Genomic DNA, 21,052 nt, shown 5'->3' with positions numbered 1-21,052 from the left:
AATTGAAGATTTAACATATACATTTTTTAAAGTTATCAATAAAAATCGTACATAAAATCTTTGAAGTATGAATCACACGCGCATAAGTTGTACAGACAAGTACGGAACAAAATTTTTAACCATTAAAAAAACATGACAACACTGCGTTATTTTTATCTTAACAAGAAATTTGATAATAGTATTTTAAAAATTACGTTTCGCTTCCAATCCATTTTCAGTACTACACTGTACGAAAATTTCGGAAATTTAATCACACGCGTGACATTGAAACGGAAATCGGCCGATGTGAAATCATTCTTACGACGCTGCTGTGCGAGGATATTTGTCATCTCTCGATTACATTGATTTCAACCGAAAACCTAAAAGGTTTTTTTTAATGGAACAGCGGTCTGTCATTTAACGTTCACTGAAGATTAATAAAATATTGCAACGAGTTAACACCAAGCCGTCCCAAATTTCTCAATCATACACATATATGTATTCAGCGTAATTGTATCGAGCACGCAAAATAATTGACTACACTCCAATCTTCAATTTTCACTTGGTTCGAACGAAACATTCGAAAAACATATAATTTCTTTTAACTTTGCAGTTGGGTTTAATTTTTCCAGCCGGTTATTCCATTTGTTCTATTCGTCATCATCCGTACGTATGTCAGTTTAGATTGCTGAAGTTTTTAGTAATATTGCTTTCACAAATTATATGTATAATATATATATATATATATGCATATAAAATTATGCTACTATATACATGTTTTTTTGTTGCTTAACTGTTATTATTATTATTATTATTCATAATATATTCATTTTTCATTAGTGGATTATTTACAAAACTGCATAAACCTTTGTTTTCACACGGTGCACGAAATGCATGTGTTTATTTAAAAAAATGTCTTCAATTTTCGCATCACTCGACTGCGATTCCGATAGCAAATAATAATAAACCCTTAATAATGCTCAGATGTTGACGTTTATAAACATAAATATATTGCTCTATGTTTAGCAACAACTCGACAGTATATAATGTACAACTGTATTGAATGCGATACGCGTTATAGACACAGCGTCTTACACATGCGTTTCGCATCAGGCCGCGCACCGCGGATGTAATAAAACGATTTTCTCGTGCGGTACAATGTGCGCGTGCACACGGATCGTAATAATTTCCGTTATTACCACGTTCGTATTGTTTTGATTCGTTGCACGTGTAAAACCCGTAATACATGCGATGCGCGCGGGCTATAAAAAGACTTGGTATGCGCATCGATGTCGTCTCATTAAACGTTCAAGCGCTCTACCGGCAAAGCGTCGACGCTCGAATAACAAGAGCGAATACTTGCGGTCGTGATTGCGTCAAAGATTTGACACACATACACACACCCGTCTATCTAACCGCTCACGCACACACCCTCACCCTCTCGATATTTATGGCGTGTGTACACCTGCACCCCCAGCGCGAATAACGTGTCGCCTACACACCGGGAGGGCGCAGCGCGCATATCGGCGCGGCTGTGACATGAGCAAGGACATTCATATATCTACGGCAAGCGAAAATATTTTTCCTTCGCGTAATACGTATTCATAATGCCCCCCTTAAGCGGATTTCCGATCGGCAACTCGAATTCCCGTACACGTTCTTCCTTTAAATCCCTAGAAATGTCCCAGACGGGAATCATGATAATAACGCGCGTATTCTCCGGATCGAATTCGTAATTTGTTATCCACCCGTCCATCTGTGTCGTGTTTTTTCTACGGTTTTTCAATGTGCGGTGTACCAATACAATATACGGATCGTATGTATAATTCGTTTCGAACCGGATGGACCGGACAGCAGAGGATTATCATCGTGGTAGTAACGAATGTATCCGTCCAGGAGTCGAATTCGGGAGGAAAGAAGGATAAGAAATAATAATAATAATAAGAAGAAGAAGAAAACCATGAGAAAAAAGCAACGAAAAAAAAACCCCGGGACCGTCAATCGCTCGCGCTTCATTAGGCTCTCGCGGCGCACTGCACCGGGTCGTCGCACGCGTCACGAACGAATCCCTCCTATCCCTGCGCGCGACCGGCACCGAACGCACCCCGTCAACCACCAGTACGGTCTGCGACGGGGCGGTGGCAGTACGGTTCGGCGGGTGACGAATGGGTCGCGGGGTCGGTGGACGGCGGTGGCGGCGGCGGCGGTATGCGCAAGCGTTGGCGGTCCACCGGGCCCAGTCTCCGGGGCTGCCCGCGCCCGGTCGATACACTCCCGTTCGGTAGGTTGCCGTGCGAAGAGGTACATTTCTCCCCGAGGTCTCCGTCGCTGCTGACGCTGATTGCCAGTCGTCGTGGTCGTCGCGGTCGTCGTCCTCACGTCATCTCTACGGCCCCGACGGACAGCGACGGACGCACCGGGGCGATGGGCCGTATCTCCTTGTAGCCCACCTCAGCACCAGCCGACGACGACGAAGAAGCCACCGCCAGCGGTAAGTACACCCTCGTATTTTCGTGTCATCCGGTTTTTTATTTTTTATTTTTTTTTTACGCGATTACCACGCGAAGACGTGCAACCCTCTCCCTTTTCACCGACCACCACTCCCCTCACCACCGCCACAACCGATAATTTGTTTCGTCTCCGCTCGTACCGTCCGTCCGATTCGCACGTTTTATTTCCGCTTATTACCATATATTCGCACGAGTTCGGCCCGATGTCGGTCTCCGGCTGCTGGCCACTACACGATACGGTTCGGTACCGAGTGAAAATCACGTAAACGGATCGGCCGGTTCCCTGTAAACTGTTGGGGATAGGACTTTAAATTTGTTTTAGGATTTAAAATACTTGATGCTTATTTATGATTGGGTATGACGATTTTTTTTTTTTTGAAAACTAGTTGTTACAAAAAACGGTTTACGAACGTGCTCCGATCGGATCTGTTATCTCGCACCGCGACCGGTTTGTACCGGTTTTTTTATTTCGCTGTAGACCTTTTGTGAATCGAAATCGTCGTTTTTTTACCTTCACCACTTCCCTTCGAACATTACATCCCGTACGTAAGCGCATGTTATCGCGTACTATTTGAATAACACTGCACCCGGAGAGACGGTCGCGGTTGTCATTCCGAACGCCGAGTGTAGTGAAACGTTTTAGCTACGATGCGACACATTTATACGAGTTATCGTATATGATTTCATCCTGTTTTGAACGTAGATGGCCATACGCGAAAGCCTGACGTTATGCCTGATTGTTATTATTCTATTTATATCTACTTTATATTTAATAATGTGTTTTCTATTTCATGTAATACTATTTGTTGTACTTATGTGTTCTGTGTTTTACTTATCCAAATGCTAAAAATGTATGTACTATTATAATAAAAGTAAAGATTATTTTCTATAAAAACTTTGTATGTTAATAATCCAACAGTATTAAAAAACATCATTCGGAATTGTCATACTCGTATTTCAATAAAACGTCTTAATTACCGTTTTCAAAAATAATCTTTTGTAAATGGTTTGCTTTTATTTTACAATACATACATTTATATTATAGTTGTACACGTTTAAATGATGAGTACAATGTTATTATGTTCTTTTATTTAAAATGGACGAATATAATAATTTGAAAAATATATGTAAAACAAACCGATGATCGATTAGTTGAGATATGATATTTTAAACATTGAATATTTATTTTAATTATCACCTACTTAAACGTGTATCGATTTAAGTCATCCGTTGGTCCTATTAAGTTACCTATACATTTATCTTATTAATTTGTTTTTACGTTATGGTAAGCAGATTATTCTAAGTTGATATTTATTTTTTAAATAATTTCAAATGGAAGTAGGTAGTTCTTGAAAACGAAATTCGACCAACTGACTCGCGTATTTATGTTCAACGTAGAATAACCCTCTCTTCGTACGTTGTCTGCCAAATTTCCGGTCAACCCCTAGAATGCAAAGCAAAATCAATATTGCAGTGTAATCGAATAATATTCTCGGAATAAAACAAATACGAACGCGTAATGTTTGATATTATCGGACTTTCGATGTATGCGTAATACAATTTAAAGCTTTGAAACTATATTGAATTGTTTACATAAAACATTATATTCAGTGGCGTGACGTAGTGTATATGGTTGTATATGCAATTTTACAATACCTTGTTTTCTTCCTTTTTCACTAATTGTATCATAGGCATAATTACATTAAATTTCACGAGTATATATAATACAATGTTGATAACCTTCTTCAAAGCAACTCGTCATTTCGCAATCGTACTCCATACAAAATAACAACTTAAACTCGATCAAAAGTACTTGTACAATGTTATCAATTTTTTTTTTTTGAAAAAGGTATACCACAAATGTAAACATACTATCATGATATGATACATCATGACATGATAAGTACCATTGGTCGACAAAGGGTTAAACTTATTTCTCGATCATACGTTTATAATAGTTGAATGGAACCTTTGAAACAGATTTTGAAAGCGTAATATTCAAAATAACATTAGGAAGTTATAAGCAAAAGCCATTTATAATAATTACTTAAATTGTTCACCTCTTTGCCGCGTATGCGTTTAATTTTCACCAATTCATTGTGCCTGTCAGTTATAGCCGACACGTAATTATTTTTGCGGTGCGTCCGTCATCTAAAGCCGACATTAGGTCTATTCGATGAAATGTACTATAAAACGTGCAACATTCGTTCGTACAATTTAACCATATTCGTTTTTGTTTTGGTCGTTTGAGTTTCAACTTATTTGTTTATCGTCAACAGTATCTTATTTATTCACGGTTATAATTACATATGAGTAAATACAAAATTAATATTATGTGAGTAAAAATTACGAAAACAAAATATTTTTCTTACGCTATCTTACTGTGCGCACCGTGTGTTTTTTTTTTTGTAGAACAACTGTTATTGTAGTATCATTTTCGTTTTCGTTTTCAATAAGTTTGGCGTGAATAAAACTTAATTTACACAACTTTCCGTCACCGAATCATTAATCAAAAAAGATTTGTGAACTACACAATATCACGTTTTGGGTTTCCAGTTATCGTCACAATATTAAAATATTTATTCATTGTTCCAAAATGGTCGATAAAGAAACATAAATGGAAATAAATAAAATGCGTAAGTGTATGAAAATCAAATAAAAAATGTTCATACAGTGACGTTCACTTATCAAATTACTCAAGTGAGCCAAAACTTTATGAAGATCCATGATTCTAAAACGTCTTCGCTGAATAATTATATTTTGAACATTGTTATTTAATTAAGGTATTTAGATAGAAGTAGCTGTATTTAAATAATGATTTATATAAAGTTATATATGTTATGTTAATGATACAGTACTATAAATAAATATATATATATGTAGAATGTGTTATTTTTTAAATTTCTTCCGATAACATTAATGTTAAGTTTTTGCTGTTGATTATAATTAAAATGAAAAAACTGTCTGATGATGCCGATAGGCACCACCATTTATTTACAAACAAATGTTTGGTACCGCGTATCTGTCTGGAATATCCAACTATAAGTGAAGTATTCAAATTAATTAAAGAAATATATTTTAATATATTATTCTATATGTTTATATAAAAAAAAGACAAAAATGAAGATTTAAAAATGTGATTACCACTATTCGCGAATTATCATCACGCATTTCATGAGTTGTCAGATATTAGTATAAGTATATATAGCGATTTCGACACTATTACAATTGACATTATTCAGATTTAATGAATTATATTGACTGTTAAAAGTAAAACAAAAATTAGTCTAAACGTCAGTAACTTAAACATTTACGATCCGAGAAGATCCATCATTGTAAGTAATTTTTGTGCAAAATATATTTGTATAACTGTAAGTCGACCGAATAAAGAAAAATACTATACAATATTATTATTATTATTTACTAAACAGTCAAAAATATTATATTGTAACAATACGTATACAAAACATTACAATAATGTCTTAATTGTCTTAAACGTGTTTTGACATTCTAAAATTTTAAATCAATATTATTGGTCGCAGGCGGCATGTGTATGCGGTCTTGTACTAGTGTATATCCGTATATATATATATATATATATATATGTTTATGTTATTTGTAGATAATTTACTCTCTAATACTCGTCGACGTTTACTGAAATTAAATTTAATGATAATTAGATATTTGTTTAAATTAATAGTCGAAGCAAGCTAAGAAAATCCTAGAGTTTAACGAATTCAATTGTAAACAAATCTTAAAAATCTTAAGCTTTCAATGATAATACAATAGCCATATTATCAGTTATAGTATAGTTATACGCTCTTGGTTAGTAATTATTCGTTTAATAATATGTTTTATTAATGTTCGATAAATTTTGAAAAATATTTTTTAAAAATCATAATTTAAATATAACAGTTTTCAGCTGTATTTCAACGGTTATAATCGTATAATTTTCTATTTTTTCTATATTTATTAAATTATTTAATTACTTCGGTCTTCTACTACTAAATTAGCATTTAAAATCTGAATGAAAATAAAATGTCATCGAACCGACATTTACTCGATGACTTTTAAAGATATAATATTATTTAAGATAACACTTTAATTTGAGATGAACGAAACAAGATAATAGCTAAATAATAAAAATCAAACGTACAGTATCAAAGTAGTCAATTAATAAATTGGGAACCATCCAATAAAATACCTAGATAAAAAAAAGTTTGGTATCAACAATGTATGTGATCTATTGCGAACTTCATTCATAACATTTCGGAACTTGCCGTCAAAAGTTTTTTTAAAATGTTAAATTTTCAATTACACGGTTAGTCACGTCATTTCTTGTTTTTAGTGGAATTTAGTATGATTCAAAATATCACTAAGACCACAAACAACTACAGGTATACAGGTAGATTAAAATGTTTCTACTGATCACATATTGGACCGTTACCAAATGGCCAATACCGTTTGGCAAACAATAATACAATTACTCTCGATATTAAATTTTACTTATCTCAAAAATACTTATCCAATTTGTTAGAATTTAACCAGCTGTATTCTAAACGTTAGAGACAATAATATCAATATACTTAAAGGCCAATGGTGGTTTTAGAATCAAAAATAATATATACAAAAAAAATCACGAATTTTCTTGAAATTTTTTAACCCTTATCGCCTATTCATTTGATAGTTAAATTCATTATTTAATCATTTTCATCTAAATTTTTGTCTATGATTTTGTTTTCATCTTACATGATACATAATGAGACTAATTTTTTAACTAAAAATTTGTTTTATATATTACACCAATAATATTTTCATGTGATCTTAATTACGAGCTAGTGCTGGTAGTTTTTTTTTTAAAAAATACCATCATTTACATTAAAAAAAAACATTCAACTGTGTGTTTGAAATTATATTTTACCTTATAATTTACAAGGTTAGTACGCTTTCAAAAAAGAATTCTAAGATTTAATTCAATAATACACCACAAATTAATAAAAATAAAAGCTACGATAATGCAGACCAATGTAATGAATAATTTAAATTACTTGTTTAACATCTTTTTTGTTTTATTTTTTATTTTTTACATCTAATTAACTATTATTCGCTTGGAAGTTCATTGAATTATTTTATTGCTTACCTACTTTGTAACGGGAACATCAAAATAAAATGCGTCCATTTCAACGTTAGACCGTCATTGTTCAAGTACATAATACTTTGAATTATATACGACTGACTTTATATTCCACTTGTCAGAACAATGCCGCAACTACATGTTTGTTAATATTTATTTCAATCAGACAGTCAACGCGTAATAATTGTCAACAGCAAAATGTGCGAATCACAGATGATTGAACGCGCGTATTATGTGCTTAGCACCATTATTTTCCCCGCACCTAACCCAAAGATATGTGATTACATTTTATTGAGCAATTTGTTTTATTTTCGTTTGTTATTATTACGGGTTATTTACAATTTCATAATATCTCTACTGTTCATTTTGTACGGGAATGTTTACAGTACACGAAATACCAATAACAGGATTAAAATATGACGTATCGCACTTCGGTGCAGTCACATATTATTTTCAACGAATTTATGTCGTCCGACACGTTTCTGCGTCACACACTCGTACCGGGTTATGGAGACGTTCGATGATTTTTGAACGACCTCAACGGCTATTATGCAGTTGTACATGTCTTAAATTTCGATTCGTTGCCCAAACGTCTAACATCAAACGTATTATATTACACACACACAGTTCAGTAGTGTTTCCAGATAAATATCAATACGTTAACAATACCATGTAATTCATTCTAAAACTGTATTCCCAAATATATTATTAATACTTGTACACTGATCTTGATCAGTTTCAATTGACCGCAGATATAGAGAGAGATAGAGTGAGAGAGAGAGGCGTTTCTGGTCATTAACTCATACCATTCTAATTGATTTCAGACGAAGAAAATAATTCGTTTTATGACAAATTTAAAACTAATAATTTCTTTAATTTTTTATTTAATTCGAAAAAATAATATTACTATATGATTGCTGAAAATATTTAACACTCGAACACTCTAACACAGAAAACGTCCATAAACCCGAATAAAAAGCATTATCGTTTACCTACATAATAATTCGTAATAATTTAATTTTTCTTGCAATTTACTTAAACGCACCTGCCAAGTTTTAACCAATAGTTAATTATAACATTAATTTCTTTACGGGAAAAAATATTACTTTGGGTTGATATCAAACAATTATTATTACAGACGTAGAAATAAAATAATTTTAAAAAATAATAATGGACTTAAAAGTTCAATAGAAATGCACCGATGGAAGTGATTGAAAGGAGAATAAAGTATATTTATAGCAGAGCGAACAATAATAGAGTTTTGACCAGGAAAAGCATAATACGCTTCAAAACCTTTGAAAATAATTGAACAAACTGTTTACAGGTATTGTTATACTAAACCAAATTATTTTAAATCTTGCACACAAATCAAGATACTGGCGTGTTTTTATTCAATGAAAAGTTTTTATATATGGATTTCATTATTTTTTTTTAAATAGATGAGAGTAGTATGCGCTGCTTAAAAGTATCAAAGTATAGTATAATATAAAAAGTGCAAGTACTTATTTTCAAATTTAAACAGACATACTGTTTGAAAATTAACAAAGACAAATTATCCAACCAAATTCATAACAATATCATTTGGGTAAATGATATTAAAGACTTATTACATAACGATTTATTACAATTTAGAATATTTTGAACACGATGGATTCGTCGAAAAATACAATTTATCATTTTGTATCACAATGTTTTTTTTTTTTTTTTAAATAAGAAAAAATATATAAGAAAATGTAAAATATTTTATAAAGTCGTGTTTAAAGATGTAAAATAAAAATGTATACATATAAATCTGAAATGTTTTATTTTTCATCAGAAGTAGTAATCGAGTAACGGCAAATTAAAATCGGAACGTAAAAAGAGGAAATTTCGTGTGAACATGGTATACGGTTCGTAATAATATTACGAGTGAATATATATATAATTTATCACGTGAAGAATCCTGAAATTAACGTTTGATTATAAATTATAATCATTATAATTTCTGTTGCCCGGGTTATCCGCGGGTTTCTACGCCTTCCCGTTCACACAATACAAACATTTTTAATTTAAACTCGCTCGTAGACGTCGACGCGCAAACGGTATGAAATGTATGATTAACTCAATATAGTAACAAGTCAATTATTATATACGTTTCCGACCTGAAGTTCAAACTTCTTCTTTTTAACTCGTGCGCGCATTGTCAACTTTGATTTCTCGGTACGACGACGGTTAAATAACTTATAATTGGACGACGAAGTACCTATGTAATAATAAGACATTTTCACCGGTACCTTATTTTACTTATTTCCTCACAGACTCCAATTATAATTCCATCGACAGACGCGTAATAGTATTGTGCGTAAAAAAATAAAATAAATGTTCCTGGTTAATATCTGCATCGGTGTAGCTTTTCAACAGTACGCGTTTTTGATTTTTCCACACTTTTCGTCGATAGAAATATATAACACAATACCGTGTGTGCATTGTATTATGTAAAAATTCTAAGCCGAATTGTTCGAAAAATGAACCGGATTTAAAATACATAATAATAACGAACACATAAGTGACGGATTTATCTAAAACTATCGCCTCTACAAATCGTTTGTAAATTTGTTTTACATTTCCTCTATCAATATCAGACATTTATTTTACCGGCCTCTGACCGCTGAATGAATTTCCACTCAGGCAGGTTATATATATAGGCGGTATACCACGTCACTAATGGAAAAATGAGCGTTCGTTGGGCCGAATGAAAAAAAATATTGTTTTTGGTCGTTAAACTGTACTACCGTTCTGCCGTGGACAAGGGTTGAATCGATTTTAAAGTGCTTAAATCACTGTAGGTCATTTATCGCGCGGCGCGTTTGAACACCCTGCAAAAGTGATGTGCCTACGCGATTGAAAAAAAAAAAACGTGCTTATTCCATTATGCAGGTATTGTTGTTTCAGGTGCCTTTGTCGAACGGTTATACCGGACACTACTAAAAGTCTTGTTTCTAGAGCGAAAATTCCCTGTTGATAATCCTGGCTTTTGTCCAAGTCGAAATCCGAGAGAAACCGAGAAACCATGGGCACCGAAAAAAGCGTACTTTATATAAATATAAATATTTTATTTTACTATCGTGATAATTATAATAATAATATTCGTAAACAAGCATAAACGCTTCAAATGGTAATGACACAGGTAACTGCGGTTCTTGATGAACACGACGTGGTAATAAATACCGTTGCGTTTACCTACAAATTCTCGCCGGTTTCGGGTTTTGACGATGAAATTATGTGCACCCGGTTACAGTTACGCCGTCGGTTAACAGAACAAATCCTCCGAAATCCTGCAACGGTCCCGACAGGAATCGATACAGTGCATATTATTATTGAGGCTATTGTCCGCGACAAAGAATATCTGCATTAGGTTTAATTTTAAGTAAAATACATCGCACGTGGGGAAACACATATATCCACCCGTACCGTTTCACGTGGGTCTACCGGAAGGGAGGGGGGTGAAGAGAAAAAAAAAACAGTTTTCGTCAAAAGAAAAGATCCTCGTCGTCGTATGATAACGATCAACAGTCACGTCTCGAACCGTACAACGCATTATCGCGTACAACACGTGTACGTCGGTCGTAAAATGCTATCGTTGTTATTGTTATTGCGACGACCACCACTGATTCAGTGATTTCGTGATACACGCGCATAGTATATGAGCACGGTACGAGCATTATGTTTCCTACATAAATTGTTGAACGAAAAGAGCCGATTACTTTTGATCACGACCACTAGCGTACGCGCTAAAACAGTCTTCACACCAGGTTTTTACGCCGCACTCGACCTGTTCACATCGGATCACCTCCCGGGCGAGCACGTCGATGCTGAAACGTCGCAACGCCGTGGCGGCACCGATTTTGTCGTGTTTATTTTTGAAAACGATATTGACCATGATAATACTATTATGATACGATAATTGTTATTGTTTTTAACCGCAAACCCCATCGACTGGTGAGCGAAAAACAAACCGAAACGAAATTTGTTTGTTCAGTACGTCTTTTTACGTCATCGGCTTTAGCTAGAACAAGACTGTCGCTAACTGTGTTGTTTACGTACAAAGAAACAATAATTCATCGCGACCGCACCGAGATACTATACTGCATAATAGAATTACAAGACACGTGACAACGCGTGCGATCGTTACTACCTAATAATCGTGAATACGCCAAATTATTATTGCGACTTTTGTTGTCTGGATACAACAGAACGTTTCATCGAGCGCGTTCCGCAATCGTTAACGTTAAGATTGGTATGCAGCTGTTCCCCATGCCCCTCTGTCGCTGGCCTTCCCTACGCTTATCCCGTATACGAATCCCGGAACGAATCCCTTTGTTGGATATGCAAAACAATTTTGCTCGCGCATTGTAACCGTCGAATTCGGCTGTATTTTTTATTTTCTCGCCGCGCGTCAACAGTTGGATTACTATCGCACGCTATTGCTGCAGTTAGGTCGTCCTGGCAATAACGCTACAGAATGACCTGGGGTCGGATCGCGTACCCCCACGCCGTTACAAGTGCGACACTGGCGGCGGATGATCCACCGCGGTGGTGGACGTGAATTATTATTAATCGTCCGCTCCGATCCTCGTCGTAAATGCCGTGTACGAAACCTGCATCGTGAAAAAAAAACCGCCGTGGGCATGGTAATATAATATTATCATGTCTCGTCGGATTCGCGATTTCATTCAAAACGCCGTAACTCAATTGAATCATCCATTTCCGCATAGTATAGGTAAAAAAAAAGAGAGAAAAAAAAGTAATCCTACACTGAACGCATTACATTTCAGCCTTTGTTTTGAACAACACCACGAACTCCTTAAATTCAATTTGGTGATCCTTTGACGGTACTAAGCGAAGCGCTACAGTAGCACTCGCCACGATCAGAACATTATTCAAAATCTGATTTCCTGTTCGTACAGTGTTATGAACTTCATATTTGTTCGATTTCGAGCGACCGAAATTTGAATAACTTTGATTGTTTCGAGGTACTATCTTTACATTGGATACACGTAATACGGTAGATCATGGTTAGATGGTGTACAGAATTGTGTTTCGATTTCACAAAATCGTTTAAAACTAGTTCAAATAATTATGTTGATCACGAAGCACGTCTCGCAGTGAGATCAAATCTATTTTTTTTTTTTTTACAAAATATCACTATAATGTATCAAGAATTAAACAATTTTATTAAAATGCCCCAATTGAATGTGTTGCAAAATGTTGAAAGCATTCAATTCGAGAAAACCTGGCGAACGCGATAAATTTCAAATGACCGAAATCGTTTCGGACACGACCGAGGGCATTGCTGTTGTTTTTCCCGTTCGCATGTTATTATGTATACACACGTTTTTAACAAGGCACAGTTAATCTTTAAAATCCTCGAATGTTTGTTGCACCCTATAACACTTAATGGCAAAATAATTTGATTTAATTCTAGCAACGAGAATAATAATAATAATGATAATAAAAACAACACGATCTTGGCTTTTCCCATAAAATTTAATTATCGGTGGTGGTCCACGCTCACGTTTGTCGCATTACGTTCCGTAAACACTGATGTTTTTTGTACTGTATTTTTCAGCAGTCGTTACGTTTCTATGTATTATAAATTGTTTGCTTTTGCAGGTTTTTTTTTTCATTTAATTTTATTGTTTGATTTACGAGAGTTATACTTCAACTGCTACCGTATACTACTACTACTACTACTACTACTACTACTCATACCATGTACCGCTACTACCGCTACTGCAGCCGCTAAACATGGTACACGTACTATGCGTTATGTATACGTTAAGCTACAGCAGTGTGGGTACTGTGTATTCAAAAGGCGTAACGCATACACCACACGCGCGCCGTAGTTAAATAATATGTATACAGCGTGTGAAACGAATTTATCAGGTTGTTTATGTTTTGGATTTCTTTCCCACCCTGTTTTTTGTTTTTTCTACATTTATGTATACAGTAACATGAATATTTATTTAATATACATGTAATATATCTATATATTATATCTAAGGTATACATATAGGGCAGTATATATGCAGTGTTTGCCGGTGCGCGCCACGCCCTGCTAAAAGCTTTGAAACGTGATGATACAAACGCTAAAGGAATAATGCGGTGATTTTTTTTCATTTTTTTTCCATTCTGTTGTTACAGCGCGAATGAACGCCTCCCTAGGACAGTTGTGTGTGTGTGTGTGTGTGTGTGTCTCTCTCTCTGTATGTGTGTTTGTGTGTGTCTATATATATTTATAGTTTATATACCGTTCGTGCATATTGTAATAATCGTGCGCGAGTTTTTATATAATATTACAGAAACGCGTGCGCTCGATCTCGAAAATTGTGAGATATTTCATTTTAATATTTATTTTGTTTATTTTTTATAAACCGTTTCCCAAAATAAACGAAAACCGCCATTAATAAGTTTCACACAGTAGTCTTGCGTATACTATTATAATGATGATACGATGTTCTACCATAAAAAGGTTTTGTGATCGTTAGACGAGTCTATAAAAACATACTCAGGATTTCGGTGTTCCATGTCCCACATTATTAATTATCCACTGAATACTAAATTTTACTGAATTACTCACTTTCGGTGCAACATTCGAAAGTTCAAAAAATGATTGGAAAAATGTGTAAGCCATAACCTTTAATATCTATGAAAACAATCAGCATTGTTGTATATTTGACCTTAAAGTACCAAATCTGATCTTGTAATCTTTTGGAAAATGGATTAATCTAGCTTTGTACTCAAAAGTTCAGCCATAATACCTACCAAATAACATCAGTTTTTTTTCAGTAGAATTATAAATTTTTGAATATCGAAATTAAGTTGAAGTTTTTTAAATTTTTCCCTGCGCTCAGAAGAACGAGGTACTAAAAATAGCGTATCTAAAGATTTTTTCTCGACCAATTTCTAACTTCAAAAGTTTCATATGAATCTTTTGGTCTACACTGATGAACAATAAAAAAAATAAAATCATTGCGAAACCGATAAGATCTTTGAATTGGTTACATTTTTATAATGATTAAATTTCATAAAATTTTATAATTATTATATAAATAAATAAACTAAATTTAATTTTAACTATTTAATAGTTTATATATATAGAAATAAATCAATAGTACATAAATAAATAAATGCTTGGCTAGGAATATTATTATATTTGTAATGTACAATCGGTTTCGAATTAAAAATTCATTATCGGGTTTATACAAAGTCAATAAAATGTATATGTATACCTGATGATGAATTTTTTAATTCGAAACTAATCGTACCTTGCAAATACTCGTATAATAATACTAATCATTTGCTTATTTATTTCTATGCATAAATTATTTGTTTATTGATTTACATATTAATTAACGAGTACTACCATTTACTAATTTTTAGTTTGAATTTAATTTTTTATTATTTTATTATACAATTATATTTTATATTGTGAAACCAGGAACAATTAAACGGCTTTCTTCTCTTTCTATGACATGAGTTTCATGTATGACTATAATATCAATATTACTTGCCAGCTTACCCAGTACTTCTGCTTTTGATCTAGTTTGTCCTACATTGAAGTACAATATCTTTATATTGGTGTTCTAATCTTGTTGTTGGTGTTTATTTTTTTCGATCCTACGTCCATTTCTATTATTAGTAAGGTAACCTTAAAAAAGACTCTTTTTTTCGATGGGACCAGGAGATCCAAGGACATCTGGCCGTCGGGTTAATAGTATTTAGTTTAGTGCACTCAATCTTAATTTCAGTTATATAAACTTTAACGGATTCAGATGGCACTACTACAACAGAAACGTCCATTAGAAGGTAAAGTATCATCTCCTTCTTTTATACTGTTATTGAATATTTGTATGTATTTCTGATATACTCGTATTATGTATGATTTAATATTATTTTGTTCATCATATAATTCGTACTTTTTTCTAGTATTGAAATACGCGCTTAAAAATCTCAATCATATAATTCGCATACATAGCAGTTAAAAGATTCGTTTAACAATAGTTAATTGGATAATATTTTGTTTCCAATGCTCGACTACAGACAATTTATACACGCGGTGTGATAAACAAGCAAAAAATCCGTAACGTCAGCGTACTCGCTGCTCGGTAGTTTAAATTTCTTCAAAGGTGGATAACACAAATAAATTATTATAGTTGATGTGACGAGTTGCAAAAAATTGCTCTGCTATACAAGCAGCTCTAATTTATTTTATCTCTACGATATAATACTCGATACTACGATAAAATACTATGGTATCGCATCGGAACACTATTCTCTCGGGCGTCAATAGCGTATTATGATTCTATTCTTAAATGTATATGATATTCCTCGAGTTCCTGACCGGATGTTATATCATTATACCTATGTATCTTCGGAAAAAAGAATAAAAAAAAATATTTCAACTGGTGGTCTTTAAAAATATACTTTATCCGAAGACGATTTGGCTGATGGACTTTTTTTTTCTTACTTATCTTTTCCCGCAGTACTTAAAATCAAAATAACATTATTTCTCTCCTTCGGTGGAGGGTTTACATGTGAAATCAAATCTTCTACGCATCATGGTTAGTGGGGAGTTGAATTATTAAAGTGACGATCTATGATGAGCATAAAATATATTATACACATGTCGGTCAACCACGTGATATTCAGATAATGCGCATATTAAATTATCCTATGATTTGTAAACCTTCCTATGTGTACTGCAATATAATATGTATTGGTTTTTGTTTTTTTATACAATACTACGTTATACCAATCAAGTATTTCGTATTATATTGGGTTCCGATCGAAGCGAGAAATGTATTGGTTTAACAACGATGTTTTTCTTTATTTTTTCTTTATCTTAACACTTTTTCGGGTTGTAAATCTGTATCAAAAGTTTCAAGCAGTAACTTATTTGATATAAAATCGGACATTAATGGTTCTTTGAAGAGGTCATTTTTCGATGTTCACCAAAGTTTTTTCAATAACAACAAAAGCTGAAACAAAATTAGAGATAGTGTATTTAATTTCGTCCCACAAACAATTTATACTTCTCTTGAAAAAATTAATAATTTTGAATTTATGGCTCGAAAATGGTATGTGGCAAAGCTTACCATGGACCCATTTGACCCATATAACGTACAAATATAGTAGATTCGTTCGTTTTCGACAAGGTTTTAAAGTTTCAAATATTGTTAAACTGAATACTTCCACGGTTAAATAAATATTCAATATATTCATTTTTATTATTTGCATCACTTTCGAATAAATTAAAACATATATATACGACTAACAACAATTTACTGATTCATCTTTTGATTTTACAGTTTAATTAATGAAAAATATTTTCTTCTAGCACCTACTATGATTATAATCTTTAGTGGTTTTAGTATTTAGACTCTAATCTACTCAGAAGGAATTATTCGTGAATTCTTCTAAGATTTACCATAATTTAATTCTATAACTACCATGATTGTAGTCCATCGTGTATTTATACTCCTCAGTAAAGCGGTTTGAATTCAATGTCAAAATTTAATAAGTAATATTATTAATAATTTTATTATATTTTTCGAAAATTAATAACGTATGAAAAAATATACATGTCCAATGTCCAATATTTTATACAATGGACATTGTCCATTGTATAATTTATCATGAAATAATGATTTATTCTAACTCTATTAAACGCAAGAAATGATAACAAAAATAAAAATAACTATATCATGTAACATAAACTGTATACGTAATATTTTTACCAACATGACTTTATTTTTTATTAAAAATTCATTTTCTATGGCCACAGTGCAGTAATATTTCAAAAAGTGGGCGAGTGTAGTGTGTGGTTAGCCGGTTTACCCGGTTCGTAATATAGCTCTGCTCGTTACGCGAGAAAACTATCTGCAGACTTATTGCTTCCTGAGCTTCCGGGATTTTCGATCCCTTGTGCAAACGGCATTAAGTCTACGAGTGGCCTAAATTAAGAGCATCCGGCCTGGCTTGCGGGTCGAGTGGAGGAATGAAGATACCTGCAGCACCCTTTCGTTTATCCATCTATAACCGGCTGGCAGCTTTCCCAAAATATTTCTTAACTTTCCATTTTCACTCGTTTCCACTGTGGTATTATTTTACATCTATTTACCCTAACTACCTGTATATCTGTAAGTCGTGGAAAAAATGCAAACCGTTATTAAAATCAATACAGATCTATGTTTTGTACTCGCCTCTAACTAAAAGTATAAATTTATTTAATATTTTGTACATTTTAATGTACTCCGTGTACAATAATATGATTTGTACAGTAGACTATACCTGTAAATACGTTTTGAAATTTAAAATATTTACCTTGTACAGTCTTTGTAATTGAATAAAGAGTGCGTACGATTTAAGTTTTACGTATAAGTAAACTTTTTGTTCAAACTCACGTATAAGAGATTATCATACTTCACAAATACATTATTGCTAGGGAATTATTCACGCGCGTCTATCATTGACTTAGTTTATATTCGTGTTTAATTTGATAAGATGATTATTGTTCACAGTTTCTGATACACTTACGCGTTTGTCCAGACTGTTAATATTGTATACTATTTTGTTATTACTTATATATTTTTTTTTTTTTTTTTGATAGTCCACACACTAATAATAATGGGTTTAATATTTTATATTTTATACTATCTAATTGCGCAGTATTTTGTTATTAAAAAATTCATATTAAAATGGAAAACCATGAACGGATTGTACAACACAAATGAATTTAATATTCTTCCTTTGCATAACAATAGTTCATCGTGGTTCTAGTAAACAATCAATCGTAGTATTATTTGTTTAATCAGACTTAATGGATTTATGTACGTTATGCCGTATTTATTTTATTGTACATCGTTTTATATTGCATCAAGCGCGCAGTATTCTACATTACGATATGTTCTTGTATGCACATTTAATCTTCTTACATATATATTTTTTTTAACATAAAAAAACAAAAACTTTCAGGAAACGGTCAGTAATCGACAAAAGAAATTTAATAATATTGAGTTTTGTATTTAACCTACAGTTCTTTTTTAGGTCTGAAAACTGTATAAATAATGATGTTCGGTAGGTTTATTTATTATTCATTTTTTCTCCACGTCCCTCCGATATAATCAACACGTGAGTATAAAGTTCGTGATTGATGATGCATATTATATAGCGGTTTAAGTTCATTATGAAGTAATGATATTAAAAATTATAAATTAATTAAAAAAACAAATATATATATATATATAAATATGTAGAAACAAAATAAAAAAAATGTAAAAACATAAGAATAATTGCGTAAAATAATATACTTATTTTAATTTCAGCCAAAAAAATTATTTGGATAAGTTAGCTCAATCTAATTTTTTGACGAATCACATTTAAATATCAAAATTACTATAATTATCATCATCCTCATTAATTTCTCGTTTCATTTTTAAGTTGTACACCAATCTTCAATTAAACGTGCCTAGTAATATATTTTTGCTATGTTTTACAAATCATACATGAGATTCTACGTGTTCCGTGTTTAAAGCTACCGGGAACGCTTTTGCGTAAGTAAAGAATTATTGATCATATATATCTCTGATTTGAGTTAGTAGGTTATTAGTTCACTGTACGCTGTAACGTACAATATTAATATCAACGAAAAATGCCACAATAACGTAATCCTTATACGATTCATAAATCGTATAAGGATTACGTTATTGTATTACGTTATTGTCATCGGTTGTATTTATGTATATTATGCTGTATTTGAAACTAAAATGATTAATATTTGGTCGAAAACGACGAACAATATTAATTTTTTTCCAATTAATAAACTATATTAGTACATATATTTTCCAGAATAATTGTTTATAAAACTTCTTCCGTTACTTAAAAATTTAAAATTTTTTACTTAACAATTGATTAATTTTGGCTAATACTAATTTTTGTAGGTACACGAAAAATGAATCCAATATAAGGTTGTTAACACTTCAATGTTTGTTAACCCATTATAATAAGTATTTAAATCCTTGTGAATCATCCCTTAATTAAAAATGATTCAGATTAATCGTTGAATATTCATCAGACCATATTCTTATTGTACGTTATAAATATAGAACATCGTGACATTTTAGTTATGTATTTGCATAGCTATAATCCGCTTGCATTTCAAAACATTTGTTCTTAATTGTAAAAACCCCGAGAAAATAATCGATACACTACGTTATTTTGTACAAAAACTTATCTGAATCTATACGCTTAGTGCCCATACATAATACAATCGTATATTAATAATTATAAATCGATTTACTGTTTTTGTTGCACATTTTTATATGAACACGCAATTACTTCCTGTGAATAAAATCAAAATCTTATTACTAAACTTTATTACTAATAATGTTAAATTACCTACTACAATTATGTAATTAAAAATATTAAAACTTTGTACAAAAATCGATTCTTCACTTCGTATTAAGAAAACCGTAGAAAATTCTGAATTAATCACTCATTTTAATGTTTTGCATATAGGTTTGTATTGAAGTTGTTTTATTTGAGAAAATTAAATACGAACGTGCGAATATGAAAATGTATACATTATAACGCTTCATGGCTTAATATTTAAAACTGTGCTAGAAGTTTTGTCACCGCCAAAAGTTCACCTGAGAAATGTAGTTAATTAGTTTTTCATCAAATTAAATTTGAACTCAATACACTCGTGTATGTTGTGAGTACGTACATCTAAAGGGTTCGGATTCGGTGCTCGTACAAGTTAAAACTATTACGAAACTCTGAATCATCATAAATGTATAGATAAACAAATAATAAATAATTATTGAGGGTCGCCGAAGACATAAATGCTATGCATGATATTTGATCTTTTAGATCTCCTCAGCGTTCTGTAGAATTCCGCGTACCCCCACACGGTTTTAAATATTCTCCAAATACCATAATCGACCGTAATCGCTTACGTGTCTAACGTTATGACGTGCACGTCCCCGCGGCCTGGAAAACCAGTTTATCGGCGACAAGAAACGTGCGCACAACGAATAAACAAACGCACATAAAAAGGATATATCAAACGGAAACATCTTCAACGCACAATTACCCCATACGGCAGGACGATTCACGTGTGATGAATCGAGCGCATGGACGATGGTCGATCGACGCGCAGCTGACGCACATGTCTCTTCGGCCGCGCGTATAACGCATACTGTCGACTGGTCAGGTCAGTGGCGCCGAACAAAATTTTAAATAGTCTGGTCAATAGCTACCAAATTTACAACTTACTACCCAACCCACCCAAAAATGTACTTTAAGGGATCGGATGTCCACCCTCTCTCAAAAATGTTCAACCCATATTAGTATTTCTTACAGCATTCAGGCGGTTAAATGTCTTATA

At 32.8% G+C, this 21,052-nt stretch overlaps 1 protein-coding gene across 1 annotated transcript in view; it reads left to right on the top strand.

The window, feature by feature from the left end:
• The first annotated feature begins 2,224 nt into the window (after positions 1-2,224).
• Positions 2,225-21,052, top strand: part of LOC112682645 (glutamate-gated chloride channel) — a 47,625-nt gene continuing 28,797 nt past the window's right edge. The window contains exon 1 of the mRNA XM_025553310.1: positions 2,225-2,470. The gene's annotated coding sequence lies outside the window, so the exon portion shown is untranslated. The remainder of the gene's footprint in view (positions 2,471-21,052) is intronic.

The sequence above is a fragment of the Sipha flava genome, unplaced genomic scaffold (genome assembly GCF_003268045.1).
Source record: "Sipha flava isolate LNK unplaced genomic scaffold, YSA_version1 207_pilon_pilon, whole genome shotgun sequence".
Taxonomy (NCBI): Eukaryota; Metazoa; Arthropoda; class Insecta; order Hemiptera; family Aphididae; genus Sipha; species Sipha flava.
Note: the sequence above shows the minus strand (reverse complement) of the source record. Positions and strands in the feature narration are given on the sequence as shown.